Below are 18,680 nucleotides of genomic sequence, written 5' to 3'. Positions count from 1 at the left end.
ATTTCCAGCTAGTTACACAGACAACTTGTTGAGTTGACATTTCCAGCTGGTTAGTTAGACAGCTGGTTGAGTTGACATTTCCAGCTGTTTAGACAGACAGCTGGTTGAGGTGACATTTCCAGCAGGTTAGACAGACAGACAGCTGGTTGAGTTGACATTTCCAGCTGGTTAAACAGAAAGATACCTTGTTGAGTTGACATTTCCAGCTGGTTAAACAGACAGCTGGTTGAGTTGACATTTCCAGCTGGTTAAACAGACAGCTGGTTGAGTTGACATTTCCAGCAGGTTAGTTCAACAGACAGCTGGTTGAGTTTACATTTCCAGCTGGTTAAACAGACAGCTGGTTGATTTGACATTTCCAGCTGGTTAGTTAGACAGCTGGTTGAGTTGACATTTCCAGCTGGTTAGACAGACAGCTGGTTGAGGTGACATTTCCAGCTAGTTACACAGACAACTTGTTGAGTTGACATTTCCAGCTGGTTTGTTAGACAGCTGGTTGAGTTGACATTTCCAGCTGTTTAGACAGACAGCTGGTTGAGGTGACATTTCCAGCAGGTTAGACAGACAGACAGCTGGTTGAGTTGACATTTCCAGCTGGTTAAACAGACAGATACCTTGTTGAGTTGACATTTCCAGCTGGTTAAACAGACAGCTGGTTGAGTTGACATTTCCAGCTGGTTAAACAGACAGCTGGTTGATTTGACATTTCCAGCTGGTTAGTTAGACAGCTGGTTGAGTTGACATTTCCAGCTGGTTAGACAGACAGCTGGTTGAGGTATCATTTCCAGCAGGTTAGTTAGACAGACAGCTGGTTGAGTTGACATTTCCAGCTGGTTAAACAGAAAGTTGGTTGAGTTGACATTTCCAGCTGGTTAAACAGACAGACAGCTGGTTGAGTTGACATTTCCAGCTGGTTAAACAGACAGCTGGTTGAGATGACATTTCCAGCTGGTTAAACAGAGAGCTGGTTGAGTTGACATTTCAAGCAGGTTAAACAGACAGCTGGTTGAGTTGACATTTCCAGCTGGTTAAACAGACAGACAGCTGGTTGAGTTGCAATTTCCAGCAGGTTAGACAGACAGCTGGTTGAGTTGACGTTTCCAGCTGGTTAAAAAGACAGCTGGTTGAGTTGACATTTCCAGCTGGTTAGACAGACAGACAGCTGGTTGAGTTGACATTTCCAGCTGATTAAACAGACAGCTGGTTGATTTGACATTTCCAGCAGGTTAGTTAAACAGTCAGCTGGTTGAGTTGACATTTCCAGCTGGTTAGACAGACAGACAGCTGGTTGAGTTGACATTTCCAGCTGGTTAAACTGACAAATACCTTGTTGAGTTGACATTTCCAGCTGGTTAAACAGACAGCTGGTTGAGTTGACATTTCCAGCTGGTTAAACAGACAGCTGGTTGAGTTGACATTTCCAGCAGGTTAGTTAAACAGACAGCTGGTTGAGTTGACATTTCCAGCTGGTTAAACAGACAGCTGGTTGAGTTGACATTTCCAGCTGGTTAAACAGACAGCTGGTTGAGTTGACATTTCCAGCTGGTTAAACAGACAGCTGGTTGAGTTGACGTTTCCAGCTGGTTAAACAGACTGCTAGTTGAGTTGACATTTCCAGCTGGTTAGACACAGACAGCTGGTTGAGTTGACATTTCCAGCAGGTTAGTTAAACAGACAGCTGGTTTAGTTGACATTTCCAGCTGGTTAAACATACAGCTGGTTGAGTTGACATTCCCAGCAGGTTAGTTAAACAGACAGCTGGTTGAGTTGACATTTCTAGCTGGTTAGACAGACTGCTGTTTGAGTTGACATTTCAAGCTAGTTACACAGACAACTTGTTGAGTTGACATTTCCAGCTGGTTAGTTAGACAGCTGGTTGAGTTGACATTTCCAGCTGTTTAGACAGACAGCTGGTTGAGGTGACATTTCCAGCTGGTTAAACAGACAGACAGCTGGTTGAGTTGCAATTTCCAGCAGGTTAGACAGACAGCTGGTTGAGTTGACGTTTCCAGCTGGTTAAAAAGACAGCTGGTTGAGTTGACATTTCCAGCTGGTTAAACAGACAGCTGGTTGAGTTGACATTTCCAGCAGGTTAAACAGACAGCTGGTTGAGTTGACATTTCAAGCAGGTTAAACAGACAGCTGGTTGAGTTGACATTTCCAGCTGGTTAAACAGACAGACAGCTGGTTGAGTTGCAATTTCCAGCAGGTTAGACAGACAGCTGGTTGAGTTAACATTTCCAGCTGGTTAAACAGACAGCTGGTTAAGTTGACATTTCCAGCAGGTTAAACAGACAGCTGGTTGAGTTGACATTTCCAGCTGGTTAAACAGACAGCTGGTTGAGTTGACATTTCCAGCTGGTTAAACAGACAGCTGAATGAGTTGACATTTCCAGCTGGTTAAACAGACAGCTGGTTGAGTTGACGTTTCCAGCTGGTTAAACAGACAAATAGCTTGTTGAGTTGACATTTCCAGCTGGTTAAACAGACAGCTGGTTGAGTTGACATTTCCAGCAGGTTAGTTCAACAGACAGCTGGTTGAGTTTACATTTCCAGCTGGTTAAACAGACAGCTGGTTGATTTGACATTTCCAGCTGGTTAGTTAGACAGCTGGTTGAGTTGACATTTCCAGCTGGTTAGACAGACAGCTGGTTGAGGTGACATTTCCAGCTAGTTACACAGACAACTTGTTGAGTTGACATTTCCAGCTGGTTTGTTAGACAGCTGGTTGAGTTGACATTTCCAGCTGTTTAGACAGACAGCTGGTTGAGGTGACATTTCCAGCAGGTTAGACAGACAGACAGCTGGTTGAGTTGACATTTCCAGCTGGTTAAACAGACAGATACCTTGTTGAGTTGACATTTCCAGCTGGTTAAACAGACAGCTGGTTGAGTTGACATTTCCAGCTGGTTAAACAGACAGCTGGTTGATTTGACATTTCCAGCTGGTTAGTTAGACAGCTGGTTGAGTTGACATTTCCAGCTGGTTAGACAGACAGCTGGTTGAGGTATCATTTCCAGCAGGTTAGTTAGACAGACAGCTGGTTGAGTTGACATTTCCAGCTGGTTAAACAGAAAGTTGGTTGAGTTGACATTTCCAGCTGGTTAAACAGACAGACAGCTGGTTGAGTTGACATTTCCAGCTGGTTAAACAGACAGCTGGTTGAGATGACATTTCCAGCTGGTTAAACAGAGAGCTGGTTGAGTTGACATTTCAAGCAGGTTAAACAGACAGCTGGTTGAGTTGACATTTCCAGCTGGTTAAACAGACAGACAGCTGGTTGAGTTGCAATTTCCAGCAGGTTAGACAGACAGCTGGTTGAGTTGACGTTTCCAGCTGGTTAAAAAGACAGCTGGTTGAGTTGACATTTCCAGCTGGTTAGACAGACAGACAGCTGGTTGAGTTGACATTTCCAGCTGATTAAACAGACAGCTGGTTGATTTGACATTTCCAGCAGGTTAGTTAAACAGTCAGCTGGTTGAGTTGACATTTCCAGCTGGTTAGACAGACAGACAGCTGGTTGAGTTGACATTTCCAGCTGGTTAAACTGACAAATACCTTGTTGAGTTGACATTTCCAGCTGGTTAAACAGACAGCTGGTTGAGTTGACATTTCCAGCTGGTTAAACAGACAGCTGGTTGAGTTGACATTTCCAGCAGGTTAGTTAAACAGACAGCTGGTTGAGTTGACATTTCCAGCTGGTTAAACAGACAGCTGGTTGAGTTGACATTTCCAGCTGGTTAAACAGACAGCTGGTTGAGTTGACATTTCCAGCTGGTTAAACAGACAGCTGGTTGAGTTGACGTTTCCAGCTGGTTAAACAGACTGCTAGTTGAGTTGACATTTCCAGCTGGTTAGACACAGACAGCTGGTTGAGTTGACATTTCCAGCAGGTTAGTTAAACAGACAGCTGGTTTAGTTGACATTTCCAGCTGGTTAAACATACAGCTGGTTGAGTTGACATTCCCAGCAGGTTAGTTAAACAGACAGCTGGTTGAGTTGACATTTCTAGCTGGTTAGACAGACTGCTGTTTGAGTTGACATTTCAAGCTAGTTACACAGACAACTTGTTGAGTTGACATTTCCAGCAGGTTAGTTAAACAGACAGCTGGTTGAGTTGACATTTCCAGCTGGTTAAACAGACAGCTGGTTGAGTTGACATTTCCAGCTGGTTAAACAGACAGCTGGTTGAGTTGACATTTCCAGCTGGTTAAACAGACAGCTGGTTGAGTTGACATTTCCAGCTGGTTAAACAGACAGCTGGTTGAGTTGACGTTTCCAGCTGGTTAAACAGACTGCTAGTTGAGTTGACATTTCCAGCTGGTTAGACACAGACAGCTGGTTGAGTTGACATTTCCAGCAGGTTAGTTAAACAGACAGCTGGTTTAGTTGACATTTCCAGCTGGTTAAACATACAGCTGGTTGAGTTGACATTCCCAGCAGGTTAGTTAAACAGACAGCTGGTTGAGTTGACATTTCTAGCTGGTTAGACAGACTGCTGTTTGAGTTGACATTTCAAGCTAGTTACACAGACAACTTGTTGAGTTGACATTTCCAGCTGGTTAGTTAGACAGCTGGTTGAGTTGACATTTCCAGCTGTTTAGACAGACAGCTGGTTGAGGTGACATTTCCAGCTGGTTAAACAGACAGACAGCTGGTTGAGTTGCAATTTCCAGCAGGTTAGACAGACAGCTGGTTGAGTTGACGTTTCCAGCTGGTTAAAAAGACAGCTGGTTGAGTTGACATTTCCAGCTGGTTAAACAGACAGCTGGTTGAGTTGACATTTCCAGCAGGTTAAACAGACAGCTGGTTGAGTTGACATTTCAAGCAGGTTAAACAGACAGCTGGTTGAGTTGACATTTCCAGCTGGTTAAACAGACAGACAGCTGGTTGAGTTGACATTTCCAGCTGGTTAAACAGACAGCTGGTTGAGATGACATTTCCAGCTGGTTAAACAGAGAGCTGGTTGAGTTGACATTTCAAGCAGGTTAAACAGACAGCTGGTTGAGTTGACATTTCCAGCTGGTTAAACAGACAGACAGCTGGTTGAGTTGCAATTTCCAGCAGGTTAGACAGACAGCTGGTTGAGTTGACGTTTCCAGCTGGTTAAAAAGACAGCTGGTTGAGTTGACATTTCCAGCTGGTTAGACAGACAGACAGCTGGTTGAGTTGACATTTCCAGCTGATTAAACAGACAGCTGGTTGATTTGACATTTCCAGCAGGTTAGTTAAACAGTCAGCTGGTTGAGTTGACATTTCCAGCTGGTTAGACAGACAGACAGCTGGTTGAGTTGACATTTCCAGCTGGTTAAACTGACAAATACCTTGTTGAGTTGACATTTCCAGCTGGTTAAACAGACAGCTGGTTGAGTTGACATTTCCAGCTGGTTAAACAGACAGCTGGTTGAGTTGACATTTCCAGCAGGTTAGTTAAACAGACAGCTGGTTGAGTTGACATTTCCAGCTGGTTAAACAGACAGCTGGTTGAGTTGACATTTCCAGCTGGTTAAACAGACAGCTGGTTGAGTTGACATTTCCAGCTGGTTAAACAGACAGCTGGTTGAGTTGACGTTTCCAGCTGGTTAAACAGACTGCTAGTTGAGTTGACATTTCCAGCTGGTTAGACACAGACAGCTGGTTGAGTTGACATTTCCAGCAGGTTAGTTAAACAGACAGCTGGTTTAGTTGACATTTCCAGCTGGTTAAACATACAGCTGGTTGAGTTGACATTCCCAGCAGGTTAGTTAAACAGACAGCTGGTTGAGTTGACATTTCTAGCTGGTTAGACAGACTGCTGTTTGAGTTGACATTTCAAGCTAGTTACACAGACAACTTGTTGAGATGACATTTCCAGCTGGTTAGTTAAACAGACAGCTGGTTGAGTTGACATTTCTAGCTGGTTAGACAGACTGCTGGTTGAGTTGACATTTCCAGCTGGTTAAACAGACAGCTGGTTGAGATGACATTTCCAGCTGGTTAAACAGAGAGCTGGTTGAGTTGACATTTCAAGCAGGTTAAACAGACAGCTGGTTGAGTTGACATTTCCAGCTGGTTAAACAGACAGACAGCTGGTTGAGTTGCAATTTCCAGCAGGTTAGACAGACAGCTGGTTGAGTTGACGTTTCCAGCTGGTTAAAAAGACAGCTGGTTGAGTTGACATTTCCAGCTGGTTAGACAGACAGACAGCTGGTTGAGTTGACATTTCCAGCTGATTAAACAGACAGCTGGTTGATTTGACATTTCCAGCAGGTTAGTTAAACAGTCAGCTGGTTGAGTTGACATTTCCAGCTGGTTAGACAGACAGACAGCTGGTTGAGTTGACATTTCCAGCTGGTTAAACTGACAAATACCTTGTTGAGTTGACATTTCCAGCTGGTTAAACAGACAGCTGGTTGAGTTGACATTTCCAGCTGGTTAAACAGACAGCTGGTTGAGTTGACATTTCCAGCAGGTTAGTTAAACAGACAGCTGGTTGAGTTGACATTTCCAGCTGGTTAAACAGACAGCTGGTTGAGTTGACATTTCCAGCTGGTTAAACAGACAGCTGGTTGAGTTGACATTTCCAGCTGGTTAAACAGACAGCTGGTTGAGTTGACGTTTCCAGCTGGTTAAACAGACTGCTAGTTGAGTTGACATTTCCAGCTGGTTAGACACAGACAGCTGGTTGAGTTGACATTTCCAGCAGGTTAGTTAAACAGACAGCTGGTTTAGTTGACATTTCCAGCTGGTTAAACATACAGCTGGTTGAGTTGACATTCCCAGCAGGTTAGTTAAACAGACAGCTGGTTGAGTTGACATTTCTAGCTGGTTAGACAGACTGCTGTTTGAGTTGACATTTCAAGCTAGTTACACAGACAACTTGTTGAGTTGACATTTCCAGCAGGTTAGTTAAACAGACAGCTGGTTGAGTTGACATTTCCAGCTGGTTAAACAGACAGCTGGTTGAGTTGACATTTCCAGCTGGTTAAACAGACAGCTGGTTGAGTTGACATTTCCAGCTGGTTAAACAGACAGCTGGTTGAGTTGACGTTTCCAGCTGGTTAAACAGACTGCTAGTTGAGTTGACATTTCCAGCTGGTTAGACACAGACAGCTGGTTGAGTTGACATTTCCAGCAGGTTAGTTAAACAGACAGCTGGTTTAGTTGACATTTCCAGCTGGTTAAACATACAGCTGGTTGAGTTGACATTCCCAGCAGGTTAGTTAAACAGACAGCTGGTTGAGTTGACATTTCTAGCTGGTTAGACAGACTGCTGTTTGAGTTGACATTTCAAGCTAGTTACACAGACAACTTGTTGAGTTGACATTTCCAGCTGGTTAGTTAGACAGCTGGTTGAGTTGACATTTCCAGCTGTTTAGACAGACAGCTGGTTGAGGTGACATTTCCAGCTGGTTAAACAGACAGACAGCTGGTTGAGTTGCAATTTCCAGCAGGTTAGACAGACAGCTGGTTGAGTTGACGTTTCCAGCTGGTTAAAAAGACAGCTGGTTGAGTTGACATTTCCAGCTGGTTAAACAGACAGCTGGTTGAGTTGACATTTCCAGCAGGTTAAACAGACAGCTGGTTGAGTTGACATTTCAAGCAGGTTAAACAGACAGCTGGTTGAGTTGACATTTCCAGCTGGTTAAACAGACAGACAGCTGGTTGAGTTGACATTTCCAGCTGGTTAAACAGACAGCTGGTTGAGATGACATTTCCAGCTGGTTAAACAGAGAGCTGGTTGAGTTGACATTTCAAGCAGGTTAAACAGACAGCTGGTTGAGTTGACATTTCCAGCTGGTTAAACAGACAGACAGCTGGTTGAGTTGCAATTTCCAGCAGGTTAGACAGACAGCTGGTTGAGTTGACGTTTCCAGCTGGTTAAAAAGACAGCTGGTTGAGTTGACATTTCCAGCTGGTTAGACAGACAGACAGCTGGTTGAGTTGACATTTCCAGCTGATTAAACAGACAGCTGGTTGATTTGACATTTCCAGCAGGTTAGTTAAACAGTCAGCTGGTTGAGTTGACATTTCCAGCTGGTTAGACAGACAGACAGCTGGTTGAGTTGACATTTCCAGCTGGTTAAACTGACAAATACCTTGTTGAGTTGACATTTCCAGCTGGTTAAACAGACAGCTGGTTGAGTTGACATTTCCAGCTGGTTAAACAGACAGCTGGTTGAGTTGACATTTCCAGCAGGTTAGTTAAACAGACAGCTGGTTGAGTTGACATTTCCAGCTGGTTAAACAGACAGCTGGTTGAGTTGACATTTCCAGCTGGTTAAACAGACAGCTGGTTGAGTTGACATTTCCAGCTGGTTAAACAGACAGCTGGTTGAGTTGACGTTTCCAGCTGGTTAAACAGACTGCTAGTTGAGTTGACATTTCCAGCTGGTTAGACACAGACAGCTGGTTGAGTTGACATTTCCAGCAGGTTAGTTAAACAGACAGCTGGTTTAGTTGACATTTCCAGCTGGTTAAACATACAGCTGGTTGAGTTGACATTCCCAGCAGGTTAGTTAAACAGACAGCTGGTTGAGTTGACATTTCTAGCTGGTTAGACAGACTGCTGTTTGAGTTGACATTTCAAGCTAGTTACACAGACAACTTGTTGAGTTGACATTTCCAGCAGGTTAGTTAAACAGACAGCTGGTTGAGTTGACATTTCCAGCTGGTTAAACAGACAGCTGGTTGAGTTGACATTTCCAGCTGGTTAAACAGACAGCTGGTTGAGTTGACATTTCCAGCTGGTTAAACAGACAGCTGGTTGAGTTGACGTTTCCAGCTGGTTAAACAGACTGCTAGTTGAGTTGACATTTCCAGCTGGTTAGACACAGACAGCTGGTTGAGTTGACATTTCCAGCAGGTTAGTTAAACAGACAGCTGGTTTAGTTGACATTTCCAGCTGGTTAAACATACAGCTGGTTGAGTTGACATTCCCAGCAGGTTAGTTAAACAGACAGCTGGTTGAGTTGACATTTCTAGCTGGTTAGACAGACTGCTGTTTGAGTTGACATTTCAAGCTAGTTACACAGACAACTTGTTGAGTTGACATTTCCAGCTGGTTAGTTAGACAGCTGGTTGAGTTGACATTTCCAGCTGTTTAGACAGACAGCTGGTTGAGGTGACATTTCCAGCTGGTTAAACAGACAGACAGCTGGTTGAGTTGCAATTTCCAGCAGGTTAGACAGACAGCTGGTTGAGTTGACGTTTCCAGCTGGTTAAAAAGACAGCTGGTTGAGTTGACATTTCCAGCTGGTTAAACAGACAGCTGGTTGAGTTGACATTTCCAGCAGGTTAAACAGACAGCTGGTTGAGTTGACATTTCAAGCAGGTTAAACAGACAGCTGGTTGAGTTGACATTTCCAGCTGGTTAAACAGACAGACAGCTGGTTGAGTTGCAATTTCCAGCAGGTTAGACAGACAGCTGGTTGAGTTAACATTTCCAGCTGGTTAAACAGACAGCTGGTTAAGTTGACATTTCCAGCAGGTTAAACAGACAGCTGGTTGAGTTGACATTTCCAGCTGGTTAAACAGACAGCTGGTTGAGTTGACATTTCCAGCTGGTTAAACAGACAGCTGAATGAGTTGACATTTCCAGCTGGTTAAACAGACAGCTGGTTGAGTTGACGTTTCCAGCTGGTTAAACAGACAAATAGCTTGTTGAGTTGACATTTCCAGCTGGTTAAACAGACAGCTGGTTGAGTTGACATTTCCAGCAGGTTAGTTCAACAGACAGCTGGTTGAGTTTACATTTCCAGCTGGTTAAACAGACAGCTGGTTGATTTGACATTTCCAGCTGGTTAGTTAGACAGCTGGTTGAGTTGACATTTCCAGCTGGTTAGACAGACAGCTGGTTGAGGTGACATTTCCAGCTAGTTACACAGACAACTTGTTGAGTTGACATTTCCAGCTGGTTTGTTAGACAGCTGGTTGAGTTGACATTTCCAGCTGTTTAGACAGACAGCTGGTTGAGGTGACATTTCCAGCAGGTTAGACAGACAGACAGCTGGTTGAGTTGACATTTCCAGCTGGTTAAACAGACAGATACCTTGTTGAGTTGACATTTCCAGCTGGTTAAACAGACAGCTGGTTGAGTTGACATTTCCAGCTGGTTAAACAGACAGCTGGTTGATTTGACATTTCCAGCTGGTTAGTTAGACAGCTGGTTGAGTTGACATTTCCAGCTGGTTAGACAGACAGCTGGTTGAGGTATCATTTCCAGCAGGTTAGTTAGACAGACAGCTGGTTGAGTTGACATTTCCAGCTGGTTAAACAGAAAGTTGGTTGAGTTGACATTTCCAGCTGGTTAAACAGACAGACAGCTGGTTGAGTTGACATTTCCAGCTGGTTAAACAGACAGCTGGTTGAGATGACATTTCCAGCTGGTTAAACAGAGAGCTGGTTGAGTTGACATTTCAAGCAGGTTAAACAGACAGCTGGTTGAGTTGACATTTCCAGCTGGTTAAACAGACAGACAGCTGGTTGAGTTGCAATTTCCAGCAGGTTAGACAGACAGCTGGTTGAGTTGACGTTTCCAGCTGGTTAAAAAGACAGCTGGTTGAGTTGACATTTCCAGCTGGTTAGACAGACAGACAGCTGGTTGAGTTGACATTTCCAGCTGATTAAACAGACAGCTGGTTGATTTGACATTTCCAGCAGGTTAGTTAAACAGTCAGCTGGTTGAGTTGACATTTCCAGCTGGTTAGACAGACAGACAGCTGGTTGAGTTGACATTTCCAGCTGGTTAAACTGACAAATACCTTGTTGAGTTGACATTTCCAGCTGGTTAAACAGACAGCTGGTTGAGTTGACATTTCCAGCTGGTTAAACAGACAGCTGGTTGAGTTGACATTTCCAGCAGGTTAGTTAAACAGACAGCTGGTTGAGTTGACATTTCCAGCTGGTTAAACAGACAGCTGGTTGAGTTGACATTTCCAGCTGGTTAAACAGACAGCTGGTTGAGTTGACATTTCCAGCTGGTTAAACAGACATCTGGTTGAGTTGACGTTTCCAGCTGGTTAAACAGACTGCTAGTTGAGTTGACATTTCCAGCTGGTTAGACACAGACAGCTGGTTGAGTTGACATTTCCAGCAGGTTAGTTAAACAGACAGCTGGTTTAGTTGACATTTCCAGCTGGTTAAACATACAGCTGGTTGAGTTGACATTCCCAGCAGGTTAGTTAAACAGACAGCTGGTTGAGTTGACATTTCTAGCTGGTTAGACAGACTGCTGTTTGAGTTGACATTTCAAGCTAGTTACACAGACAACTTGTTGAGTTGACATTTCCAGCTGGTTAGTTAGACAGCTGGTTGAGTTGACATTTCCAGCTGTTTAGACAGACAGCTGGTTGAGGTGACATTTCCAGCTGGTTAAACAGACAGACAGCTGGTTGAGTTGCAATTTCCAGCAGGTTAGACAGACAGCTGGTTGAGTTGACGTTTCCAGCTGGTTAAAAAGACAGCTGGTTGAGTTGACATTTCCAGCTGGTTAAACAGACAGCTGGTTGAGTTGACATTTCCAGCAGGTTAAACAGACAGCTGGTTGAGTTGACATTTCAAGCAGGTTAAACAGACAGCTGGTTGAGTTGACATTTCCAGCTGGTTAAACAGACAGACAGCTGGTTGAGTTGCAATTTCCAGCAGGTTAGACAGACAGCTGGTTGAGTTAACATTTCCAGCTGGTTAAACAGACAGCTGGTTAAGTTGACATTTCCAGCAGGTTAAACAGACAGCTGGTTGAGTTGACATTTCCAGCTGGTTAAACAGACAGCTGGTTGAGTTGACATTTCCAGCTGGTTAAACAGACAGCTGAATGAGTTGACATTTCCAGCTGGTTAAACAGACAGCTGGTTGAGTTGACGTTTCCAGCTGGTTAAACTGACAAATAGCTTGTTGAGTTGACATTTCCAGCTGGTTAAACAGACAGCTGGTTGAGTTGACATTTCCAGCAGGTTAGTTAAACAGACAGCTGGTTTAGTTGACATTTCCAGCTGGTTAAACAGACAGCTGGTTGAGTTGACATTTCCAGCAGGTTAGTTAAACAGACAGCTGGTTTAGTTGACATTTCCAGCTGGTTAAACATACAGCTGGTTGAGTTGACATTTCCAGCAGGTTAGTTAAACAGACAGCTGGTTGAGTTGACATTTCTAGCTGGTTAGACAGACTGCTGTTTGAGTTGACATTTCCAGCTAGTTACACAGACAACTTGTTGAGTTGACATTTCCAGCTGGTTAGTTAGACAGCTGGTTGAGTTGACATTTCCAGCTGTTTAGACAGACAGCTGGTTGAGGTGACATTTCCAGCAGGTTAGACAGACAGACAGCTGGTTGAGTTGACATTTCCAGCTGGTTAAACAGAAAGATACCTTGTTGAGTTGACATTTCCAGCTGGTTAAACAGACAGCTGGTTGAGTTGACATTTCCAGCTGGTTAAACAGACAGCTGGTTGAGTTGACATTTCCAGCAGGTTAGTTCAACAGACAGCTGGTTGAGTTTACATTTCCAGCTGGTTAAACAGACAGCTGGTTGATTTGACATTTCCAGCTGGTTAGTTAGACAGCTGGTTGAGTTGACATTTCCAGCTGGTTAGACAGACAGCTGGTTGAGGTGACATTTCCAGCTAGTTACACAGACAACTTGTTGAGTTGACATTTCCAGCTGGTTTGTTAGACAGCTGGTTGAGTTGACATTTCCAGCTGTTTAGACAGACAGCTGGTTGAGGTGACATTTCCAGCAGGTTAGACAGACAGACAGCTGGTTGAGTTGACATTTCCAGCTGGTTAAACAGACAGATACCTTGTTGAGTTGACATTTCCAGCTGGTTAAACAGACAGCTGGTTGAGTTGACATTTCCAGCTGGTTAAACAGACAGCTGGTTGATTTGACATTTCCAGCTGGTTAGTTAGACAGCTGGTTGAGTTGACATTTCCAGCTGGTTAGACAGACAGCTGGTTGAGGTATCATTTCCAGCAGGTTAGTTAGACAGACAGCTGGTTGAGTTGACATTTCCAGCTGGTTAAACAGAAAGTTGGTTGAGTTGACATTTCCAGCTGGTTAAACAGACAGACAGCTGGTTGAGTTGACATTTCCAGCTGGTTAAACAGACAGCTGGTTGAGATGACATTTCCAGCTGGTTAAACAGAGAGCTGGTTGAGTTGACATTTCAAGCAGGTTAAACAGACAGCTGGTTGAGTTGACATTTCCAGCTGGTTAAACAGACAGACAGCTGGTTGAGTTGCAATTTCCAGCAGGTTAGACAGACAGCTGGTTGAGTTGACGTTTCCAGCTGGTTAAAAAGACAGCTGGTTGAGTTGACATTTCCAGCTGGTTAGACAGACAGACAGCTGGTTGAGTTGACATTTCCAGCTGATTAAACAGACAGCTGGTTGATTTGACATTTCCAGCAGGTTAGTTAAACAGTCAGCTGGTTGAGTTGACATTTCCAGCTGGTTAGACAGACAGACAGCTGGTTGAGTTGACATTTCCAGCTGGTTAAACTGACAAATACCTTGTTGAGTTGACATTTCCAGCTGGTTAAACAGACAGCTGGTTGAGTTGACATTTCCAGCTGGTTAAACAGACAGCTGGTTGAGTTGACATTTCCAGCAGGTTAGTTAAACAGACAGCTGGTTGAGTTGACATTTCCAGCTGGTTAAACAGACAGCTGGTTGAGTTGACATTTCCAGCTGGTTAAACAGACAGCTGGTTGAGTTGACATTTCCAGCTGGTTAAACAGACAGCTGGTTGAGTTGACGTTTCCAGCTGGTTAAACAGACTGCTAGTTGAGTTGACATTTCCAGCTGGTTAGACACAGACAGCTGGTTGAGTTGACATTTCCAGCAGGTTAGTTAAACAGACAGCTGGTTGAGTTGACATTTCCAGCTGCTTAGACAGACAGACAGCTGGTTGAGTTGACATTTCCAGCAGGTTAGTTAAACAGACAGCTGGTTTAGTTGACATTTCCAGCTGGTTAAACATACAGCTGGTTGAGTTGACATTCCCAGCAGGTTAGTTAAACAGACAGCTGGTTGAGTTGACATTTCTAGCTGGTTAGACAGACTGCTGTTTGAGTTGACATTTCCAGCTAGTTACACAGACAACTTGTTGAGTTGACATTTCCAGCTGGTTAGTTAGACAGCTGGTTGAGTTGACATTTCCAGCTGTTTAGACAGACAGCTGGTTGAGGTGACATTTCCAGCTGGTTAAACAGACAGACAGCTGGTTGAGTTGCAATTTCCAGCAGGTTAGACAGACAGCTGGTTGAGTTGAAGTTTCCAGCTGGTTAAAAAGACAGCTGGTTGAGTTGACATTTCCAGCTGGTTAAACAGACAGCTGGTTGAGTTGACATTTCCAGCAGGTTAAACAGACAGCTGGTTGAGTTGACATTTCAAGCAGGTTAAACAGACAGCTGGTTGAGTTGACATTTCCAGCTGGTTAAACAGACAGACAGCTGGTTGAGTTGCAATTTCCAGCAGGTTAGACAGACAGCTGGTTGAGTTAACATTTCCAGCTGGTTAAACAGACAGCTGGTTAAGTTGACATTTCCAGCAGGTTAAACAGACAGCTGGTTGAGTTGACATTTCCAGCTGGTTAAACAGACAGCTGGTTGAGTTGACATTTCCAGCTGGTTAAACAGACAGCTGGATGAGTTGACATTTCCAGCTGGTTAAACAGACAGCTGGTTGAGTTGACGTTTCCAGCTGGTTAAACAGACAAATAGCTTGTTGAGTTGACATTTACAGCTGGTTAAACAGACAGCTGGTTGAGTTGACATTTCCAGCAGGTTAGTTAAACAGACAGCTGGTTTAGTTGACATTTCCAGCTGGTTAAACAGACAGCTGGTTGAGTTGACATTTCCAGCAGGTTAGTTAAACAGACAGCTGGTTTAGTTGACATTTCCAGCTGGTTAAACATACAGCTGGTTGAGTTGACATTTCCAGCAGGTTAGTTAAACAGACAGCTGGTTGAGTTGACATTTCTAGCTGGTTAGACAGACTGCTGTTTGAGTTGACATTTCCAGCTAGTTACACAGACAACTTGTTGAGTTGACATTTCCAGCTGGTTAGTTAGACAGCTGGTTGAGTTGACATTTCCAGCTGTTTAGACAGACAGCTGGTTGAGGTGACATTTCCAGCAGGTTAGACAGACAGACAGCTGGTTGAGTTGACATTTCCTGCTGGTTAAACAGACAGATACCTTGTTGAGTTGACATTTCCAGCTGGTTAAACAGACAGCTGGTTGAGTTGACATTTCCAGCTGGTTAAACAGACAGCTGGTTGATTTGACATTTCCAGCAGGTTAGTTAGACAGACAGCTGGTTGAGTTGACATTTCCAGCTGGTTAAACAGACAGCTGGTTGAGTGGACATTTCCAGCAGGTTAAACAGACAGACAGCTGGTTGAGTTGACATTTCCAGCTGGTTAAACAGACAGACAGCTGGTTGAGGTGACATTTCCAGCTGGTTAAACAGACAGACAGCTGGTTGAGGTGACATTTCCAGCAGGTTAGTTAGACAGACAGCTGGTTGAGTTTACATTTCCAGCTGGTTAAACAGACAGCTGGTTGAGTTGACGTTTCCAGCTGGTTAAACAGACAGCTGGTTGAGTTGACATTTCCAGCTGGTTAGACAGACAGACAGCTGGTTGAGTTGACATTTCCAGCTGATTAAACAGACAGCTGGTTGATTTGACATTTCCAGCAGGTTAGTTAAACAGACAGCTGGTTGAGTTGACATTTCCAGCTGGTTAGACAGACAGACAGCTGGTTGAGTTGACATTTCCAGCTGGTTAAACTGACAAATACCTTGTTGAGTTGACATTTCCAGCTGGTTAAACAGACAGCTGGTTGAGTTGATATTTCCAGCTGGTTAAACAGACAGCTGGTTGAGTTGACATTTCCAGCAGGTTAGTTAAACAGACAGCTGGTTGAGTTGACATTTCCAGCTGGTTAAACAGACAAATACCTTGTTGAGTTGACATTTCCAGCTGGTTAAACAGACAGCTGGTTGAGTTGACATTTCCAGCTGGTTAAACTGACAAATACCTTGTTGAGTTGACATTTCCAGCTGGTTAAACAGACAGCTGGTTGAGTTGACATTTCCAGCTGGTTAAACAGACAGCTGGTTGAGTTGACATTTCCAGCAGGTTAGTTAAACAGACAGCTGGTTGAGTTGACATTTCCAGCTGGTTAGACAGACAGACAGCCGGTTTAGTTGACATTTCCAGCTGGTTAAACATACAGCTGGTTGAGTTGACATTCCCAGCAGGTTAGTTAAACAGACAGCTGGTTGAGTTGACATTTCTAGCTGGTTAGACAGACTGCTGTTTGAGTTGACATTTCAAGCTAGTTACACAGACAACTTGTTGAGTTGACATTTCCAGCTGGTTAGTTAGACAGCTGGTTGAGTTGACATTCCCAGCTGTTTAGACAGACAGCTGGTTGAGGTGACATTTCCAGCTGGTTAAACAGACAGACAGCTGGTTGAGTTGCAATTTCCAGCAGGTTAGACAGACAGCTGGTTGAGTTGACGTTTCCAGCTGGTTAAAAAGACAGCTGGTTGAGTTGACATTTCCAGCTGGTTAAACAGACAGCTGGTTGAGTTGACCTTTCCAGCAGGTTAAACAGACAGCTGGTTGAGTTGACATTTCAAGCAGGTTAAACAGACAGCTGGTTGAGTTGACATTTCCAGCTGGTTAAACAGACAGACAGCTGGTTGAGTTGCAATTTCCAGCAGGTTAGACAGACAGCTGGTTGAGTTAACATTTCCAGCTGGTTAACCTGTTAGGGCTAGGGGGCAGCATTGACACGGCTGGATAAAAAACATACCCGATTTAATCTGGTTACCACTCCTACTCAGTAACTAGAATATGCATATACTTATTACATATGGATAGAAAACACCCTAAATTTTCTAAAACTGTTTGAATGGTGTCTGTGAGTATAACAGAACTCAAATGGCAGGTCAAAACCTGAGAGATTCCTTTACAGGAAGTGGCCTGTCTGACCATTTCTGGAACTTCTTTGCCATCTCTATCATTTACTAAGGATCTCTGCTCTAACGTGACACTTCCCACGTCGTCCATAGGCTCTCATAGCCCGGGAAAAAAGAGAATGTCGTCATTCCAGCCCCAGGCTGAAACACATTATCGCCTTTCTCAAGTGGCCCATCAAGAGACACTAGCTTATGCGCGTGACCCCGACCGCCCCCGCCTTTGGGATTTTTTTCCTCTGTTTGCCGAAAAGGAGATTCCCTGTCGGAATTTTACCGCTTTTCTACGAGAAAAATGACGTAAAAATTGATTTTAAACAGCGGTTGACATGCTTCGACGTACGGCAATTGAATACTTTGAATTTTATTGTCAGGAATTGCGCCAAGCGCGCGACACTTCTTTACTATTTCGGATAGTGTCTGGAACGCACGAACAAAACGCCGCTATTCGGATATAACGATGGATTATTTTGGACCAAACCAACATTTGTTATTGAAGTAGACGTCCTGGGTGTGCATTCTGACGAAGACAACAAAAGGTAATGACATTTTTATAATAGTAAATATGATTATGGTGAGTGCTAAACTTGCCGGATGTCTAAATAGCGAGCCCGTGATGCCTGGGCTATATACTTAGAATATTGCAAAATGTGCTTTCACCAAAAAGCTATTTTAAAATCGGACATATCGAGTGCATAGAGGAGGTCTGTATCTATAATTCTTAAAATAATTGTTATGCTTTTTGTGAACGTTTATCGTGAGTAATTTAGTAAAATGTTAGCGAATTCCCCGTAAGTTTGCGGGGGGTATGCTAGTTCTGAACGTCACATGCTAATGTAAAAAGCTGGTTTTTGATATAAATATGAACTTGATTGAACAAAACATGCATGTATTGTATAACATAATGTCCTAGGGTTGTCATCTGATGAAGATCATCAAAGGTGAGTGCTGCATTTAGCTGTCTTCTGGGTTTTGGTGACATTATATGCTGGCTTGAAAAATGGGTGTCTGATTATTTCTGGCTTGGTACTCTGCTGACATAATCTAATGTTTTGCTTTCGTTGTAAAGCCTTTTTGAAATCGGACAGTGTGGTTAGATTAACGAGAGTCTTATCTTTAAATGGCTGTAAAATAGTCATATGTTTGAGAAATTGAAGTAATAGGATTTTGAAGATTTTGAAAATCGCGCCACAGGCTGGCAGTGGATGTTACGTAGGTGGGACGAATTCGTCCCGCCGGTCCCATAGAGGTTAAACAGACAGCTGGTTAAGTTGACATTTCCAGCTGGTTAAACAGACAGCTGGTTGAGTTGACATTTCCAGCTGGTTAAACAGACAGCTGAATGAGTTGACATTTCCAGCTGGTTAAACAGACAGCTGGTTGAGTTGACGTTTCCAGCTGGTTAAACAGACAAATAGCTTGTTGAGTTGACATTTCCAGCTGGTTAAACAGACAGCTGGTTGAGTTGACATTTCCAGCAGGTTAGTTAAACAGACAGCTGGTTTAGTTGACATTTCCAGCTGGTTAAACAGACAGCTGGTTGAGTTGACATTTCCAGCAGGTTAGTTAAACAGACAGGTGGTTTAGTTGACATTTCCAGCTGGTTAAACAGACAGCTGGTTGAGTTGACATTTCCAGCAGGTTAGTTAAACAGACAGCTGGTTGAGTTGACATTTCCAGCTGGTTAAACAGACAGCTGGTTGAGTTGACAT

The sequence above is a fragment of the Salmo salar genome, unplaced genomic scaffold (assembly GCF_965601325.2).
Source record: "Salmo salar unplaced genomic scaffold, fSalSal1 ptg000071l, whole genome shotgun sequence".
Taxonomy (NCBI): domain Eukaryota; kingdom Metazoa; phylum Chordata; class Actinopteri; order Salmoniformes; family Salmonidae; genus Salmo; species Salmo salar.
This window is presented reverse-complemented; position numbering follows the sequence as displayed.